The following is a 6,300-nucleotide window of genomic DNA, read 5'->3' on the forward strand; positions in this document are numbered from 1 at the left end:
CCGAGACCGAGTGGGATGAAGATTGGTATCTGTATCTTCATTCGGAGGAATTTGCCCGCCGGGAGGAGTGAAGCGCTTTCATTTCATTTGATGTTTGTTTTGTAATCTTTATGGATGATGAATAAAGTACCATTGCTGTCTTTTGTGTGTTTATTTTGCATGTTAGGAAGTTTTGCTCGACTTATAATGTATGGATCGCCCAGTGTGTGGAACGGTGGTCGATTGCCGGGGACATGTGCCTGGCGTTTGGTGAGTCTCAGATTTTGTTGTGTTGAGCTCCGAGGCTCATGGCGTGAACGGTCCCCTCGCGAGCGGGGCGTTCTGCCTTCGTGGTACATGATTACGACGGGGATGCTCGGTATTCGGGTTCCTCGAAGGACAAGGAGTCTATTCGATTAAGAGAGCAGGCTTTTGTCGTTTTGTTTCATTTAGAGGTGCTCGGCGCGTACCAGGCCGTACCTGTGTTTTTAACTGTAATATTGTTTAAGTTTTTCAGCGTTCCAAGGTCGAGCGAGTTCTTCTCCTTGCAAATTCTCTAGGTAGTATGCCCCGTTTTCTGTCCTTGCTCGGACACGATAAGGGCCTTCCCAATTTGTGGCCAGTTTGCCTTCTCGAGAATCTTTGTGGTTTCTTTTGAGCACTAGGCTGTCTACTTTAAATTCCCGTTTAATGACCTTCGCGTCATGTCTTAGGGTAATTTTTTGCTTGAGTGAGGCTTCGCGTAGAGCGGCCCTGGTGCAGATTTCCTCGACCAGATCAAGCTCTTCCCTGGTCGCCTCAACGTTGCCCTCTGTCTCGAGGGGCTCTTCGATGCGTCTCGAGGGCACATGTATCTCGACGGGGATCACGGCCTCCGTCCCGTACATTAGTCGGAAGGGGGTCTCCCCGGTGGTGGAGTGTGGGCTGATGCGATAAGACCAGAGGATGCTGTGTAGTTCTTCTACCCATCCCCTTTTTATTTCGTCCAGTCTTCTTTTGAGGCCCCTTAAAATTACCCTGTTGGCGGCCTCCGCTTGCCTGTTAGTTTGTGGGTGCTCGACTGATGCAAAATGTTGTTTGGTCCCTAATCTCGTGACGAAATCTTGAAAACGTCCGTCGGTGAACTGGGTGCCGTTGTCAGTGATGATGGCCAAGGGTATCCCGAACCGGGCGAGGATGTTTCTTTTGTAGAAGCAAAGAACGTTCAGGGATGTTATTTTGGCTAATGGTTCGGCTTCGATCCATTTGGTGAAGTTGTCGACTGCGACTATTACGTACTTGTTTTGATTGCTCTCGGTCACGAACGAGCCGAGGAGATCCATGCCCCACCACGCGAATGGCCAGGGAGATGATAAGGACCTAAGCTCGTTGGGGGGTGCAAGGGGCATGTCAGCGAAACGTTGGCATTTGTCGCACTTCTTTACGTATTCCTTGGCGTCGTTTTGCATCGTGGGCCAATAGTATCCAGCGTGGAGGGTTTTCCGAGCGAGGGATTTCCCTCCTAAGTGTTGGGCATTGATTCCTTCGTGTATCTCTCGGAGTATGTGGGGAGCCGTGTCTTCGTCTATGCACTTAAGGAGGGGTACGGAAAATCCTCGCCGGTAGAGGCGATTTTCGACCAAGACATACAAGCAGGCTCTCCTTCGGATTACGGAGGCCTCTTTTGGATCGGCGGGCAGGAGGTTACAAGTTAGGTAATTATATACGGGGGTCATCCAGCAGGACGCGTCTCCGATCGCGTTTACGAGCGTTAACACGGATGGAAGCTTGGTACTGAGTTTTGGCAATATTTCCTGGATTACGGATTTGATGCCGCCTTTCTTCCTCGTACTAGCTAGCTTCGATAGGACGTCTGCTCGGGAGTTGTGTTCCCTTGGGATGTGTTTTATTTTGGCGCTCCTGAATCGGTTCAGTCTCTCTCGTACGAGGGCCAGGTATTCGGCGAGGGCTTCGCTTTTCACCTGGTATTCGCCTGAGATATGGGACGCGACTTGAGAGTCAGTAAATACCATAATGTCCTCGGCTTCTAAATCGTTTGCGAGGCGCAATCCGGCGGGCAGGGCCTCATATTCTGCTTGGTTGTTGGATGTTGGGAATGAGAGCGAGAGGGATACCTCTATGAGGGTTCCTTCCCCATTTTCTAGGATGATCCCTGCTCCGCTGCCAGTTGAGCTTGACGCTCCATCCATGTATATGGTCCATTTTCGGGCATTGCAGTTCGTTGTTTCGGGTAAGGCCATTTCGGCCATGAAGTCTGCCAAGACCTGTGCTTTAAGGGCTTTTCTTCCTTCGTACTTGATGTCGAACTCTGCAAGCTCTAATGACCAGCGGAGCATCCGTCCGACCATATCGGGCCGTGCAAGCAATTGTTTCACAGGTTGCTCGGTTCGCACAATTATGGTATAAGCTAGGAAATAGTGCCTGAGTCTCCGTGCTGCGGTTATTAATGCGAGTCCGACCTTTTCGATCTGTTGGTATCTGACCTCGGGGCCTTGGAGTGCTTTACTTGTGAAGTAAATGGGTTTCTGGCCTTCCGGGGTTTCTCGTATCAAGGCCGCGCTGACGGCCTCGGTGGCTACGGCGAGATAAAGGTATAGGGTTTCTCCGACGTTAGGCCTTGATAAGATCGGGGGGCTGGAGAGGGCTCGCTTGAGATGGGAGAGGGCGTGTTCGCACTCTTCGGTCTATTCGAAGGCGGTTTCCTTACGCAAAAGTTTAAATAAGGGAAAGGCGTGCTGGACGGATTTGGCCACAAACCTGGATAGTGATGTAAGCATGTCGTTTAAAGTTTGGATTGACTTTTTTGAGTTCGGGGTGGGCAAGTCCGAAAAAGCCTTGCATTTATCCGGGTTGGCTTTGATTCCTCTTTCCGTTAAATAGACACCAAGGAATTTTCCTGCCCGAACGCCGAACGTACATTTCTCGGGGTTGAACCTCATTTTGCACTTTCGGGCTTGCTCGAAAACCCTTTTGAGATGGGCGGCATGATCGGTTTCCTCTTGGGATTTGACGATCATATCGTCCATATAGACTTCGAGCATGTCGCCTATTTTCGCTCGGAATACTTTTTTCATCATGCGCTGGTATGTTGCACCGAGGTTCTTTAGACCAATGGGCATTACGTTGTAATAGTAGTTGCCCGATTCAGTCATGAAGGCCGTGTATTTCTTGTCAGTTTTAGCCATGGGTATTTGATTGTACCCAGAGTAGGCGTCCATAAATGAAAGTAATTTAAAACCAGCGGAATTATCGACTAGTTTATCTATGTTTGGAAGAGGATAAGAATCTTTTGGGCAAGCCCTATTGAGATCGGTGTAGTCAGTGCACATGCGCCATTTTCCATTTGATTTTTTAACAAGTACAACATTGGAGAGCCAAGTGGTATACTTGGCCTCAGATATAAATTTGGCCTCTAGGAGGTCTTTTACAGCTAGTTCGGCCGCAACCGTTTTTTCTGGTGATTGTTTTCTTCTCCTCTGAGCAACGGCCTTGCAGGCAGGGTCAATATTCAGGTGATGGCAAGCCACCTCTGGATCGAGCCCGGGCATCTCAGCAGCGCTCCAAGCGAATAGGTCGGCGTTTTCACGGAGGCAAGATTTGAGTTGTCTTTTGGCCAGGTCCGGAAGGTCTACTCCAATCTTGACTCCCTTGGTCGGATCTTCTCCGAGAGCCACGAGTTCGAAGTCTCCGTCAAGAATTGGCCGGAGGATCCCTTCCGATTTTCCTGAGTTGATGCTCTGCTCGGGTTCTCCCAAAAAACGAGTGTCGAGGCCGACAGTGTTGATGTGGGGCATAGATTTGTTGGTCTCAGAGTTTGTGCTGGTCGCAGTATTGTCTTGAGCTGGTGTCTTTATCGTGCTCAGGCCTTTGGCGGAAGCTTCGAAGCATCTCCTGGCTGCTTCGATGTCGCCGTTGAGTGTTGCTACCTGCCCTTTAGTCGTATAGTATTTAATCTTGAGGTGCACGGTTGAGGGGACCGCGATTAACTCGACTAGTGTCGAGCGTCCAAGAATGCATTGGTATATCGAGGGGCAGTCGTTGACGAGGAATTGGACTTTGACGGCCCTCGCCGTTTCTGCCGATCCGATTGTAACTATGAGCTCGACGAACCCCCATGGCTTAGTCAGCGTGCCATTGAAACCTTGTAGGTCTGATCCTACGTAGGGGGTGAGGTGATTGTCATTCAGTTGCATCGTTCTGAACAGTTGGGAGTACATGATGTCTACCGAACTTCCTTGATCGACCAATATCCGCCGCACGTCAAAATTGGCCATCCGAGCCCGGATGAGGAGGGGAATGTTGGCATTGGGTGCCCCACCGGGTAACTCCTCTCTGTAGAAGGAGATGGAGGATGAGTTGCCCTTGGCGTGGTCGAATGTAGAAGTCTTGCTGGCACTGGCTGAGATCAGCTCGTCAAATTTGCGTTTTACGGATCCCACGGTGAGCTTGCTGAATCCTCCACCCGATATGACCATGGCGGAAGGGAACATCTCCCATGCGCTGTGAGGGGAGGTGGTGTTCGGCGATTTTTCCCAGTCAGGGAGGTAGAAGTTTTCCGGCCTGGTGATGCTCATGGCTACTTGCATGGCGGGCGTATCTTCCGCCGGTTTTTCCTCGGTGACTGGTTTAGCTTCTCTAGCGGCCTCCTGCTTCTTCGCATATTGCTTTAAATGTCCCTCCCTGATTAATATTTCTATGGCATCTTTAGGTGGATGCAGTCCTCGGTGTTGTGCCCGTGGCCTTTGTGGAATCGGCAGAACTTCGATTCATCCATGTTAGGTCGCGCAGGCATGGTCTTTGGAAAACGGACTTTGCCCGTCTGAAATTCGGCGTTCGCGCACTCATTCTAGATGCACTCCCTTGAAGCATTCAGCAGGGTGTATTCTCGGAATTTGTCCGTAGGGGCCTTGTAATCCTTGGGGTCCTGGCCCTTGTCGTCTTTCTTTTTGTCTGTTCCTAGACGGGAATCGTCTTGGCGACCATTCTTGCTGGTTTCTTCTTGTCTAGAATTACGTACCGCATGAGTGGCCTCCTTTTCCTCATATTGTATGTATGCTTGGGCTTTGAGGAAGAACTCATCCAGAGTGGCCGGCGTTTCGATCCCGACGGCCTTGGCGAAGTCCGAGCATGGTCGGAGGCCTCTCTCGAGCAAGAATTTCTTCATATGGGCAGTGGTGGACACTTGCACGGCTTCCTTGTTGAATATTTCTATGTAAGCCCGCAGGGACTCGTCTTTTCCTTGGATGATGGCTTCCAAGGAGGCTTCTGACTTGGGGTGTCTCCGGGAGGCGGTGAAGTGTCTGGAAAAAAGTTTTCCGAGTACTTTCCATGAAGTGATCGATTCATCGGGCAAACTTTTATACCAAGTCATGGCTCCTTTGCGCAGGGTGGTAGGGAACAAATGACATTTGATGGCACCGGGCACCCCTCTGTAGTCGAGAAGGGCGTCGATGTTCTCTATGTGTTCGTCCGGATCGGTGGTCCTGTCGTATGTGCCCAGCGGAGGGGGTTTTTCAAGGCCGGTTGGCAAGGGATCCTCTAAGATTGCCTGGGATAGAGGACCATGGCACTCCTCTTCGTCGTTGCTGGCGGACGGAGAAAAAGATCGGCTCTGGCTACACCGGCGTCGCCTCCGGTTGTCGTCGTGTCTGGCTGGGGGGGATTTAGACTTCCTTCATGGCCGAGGAGATGGTGAACGGTGTCGGGAACGCTGGTCGCTTGACCCTTTCTTGGAAGATGGACCCGCATTCTCCCTGGGGCAGGGGGAACGAGGGCGTTTCTTGGTGACTATGTTGCGTCGAGAATGAGTTTTGTGATTGGGGGAGTTTTTGAGCGGCGCTTCTGTTTGAGGTCCCCGATCCGGTCACTTTGCTACTGTATGAGCGCATTGGACTGGGCAAGGGCAGCTAGAACAACGTTTATGGTCTGGTCTTGAGGAGTATGATCTTTGGAGAGGAAAGGGTTGCCCAGAATTTCTTTGTGGTTGTCCTTCCCGCTTGTATCTTCGAAACGATGAAATGGGTCATCTTGGAGATCTTTTGGAGAAGGGGATGCCGTGACACCGTCTCGAGGGACGGTGTTTCTAGAAGGGGGAACGACGGAGAGGTCGTTTTTCTTGAGTATTGCAGCATCTAATGAAGAGGGATCTTTGTTATTGCCGCCCATGAGTAATGATTTGATTAAAGCTTTGGTTCTTGGGTTCTTGCAGGAGGCAAGAAAGGATCAAGAAAGTGCAAGAAAAAGGAACGGGGGAGCTAGGATTCCCACAGACGGCACCACTGATTTTACCGAGCAGATCAGATGGTCAGCAACAATGAAGGC

The sequence above is a fragment of the Vicia villosa genome, unplaced genomic scaffold (assembly GCF_029867415.1).
Source record: "Vicia villosa cultivar HV-30 ecotype Madison, WI unplaced genomic scaffold, Vvil1.0 ctg.004560F_1_1, whole genome shotgun sequence".
NCBI classification, from domain to species: Eukaryota; Viridiplantae; Streptophyta; class Magnoliopsida; order Fabales; family Fabaceae; genus Vicia; species Vicia villosa.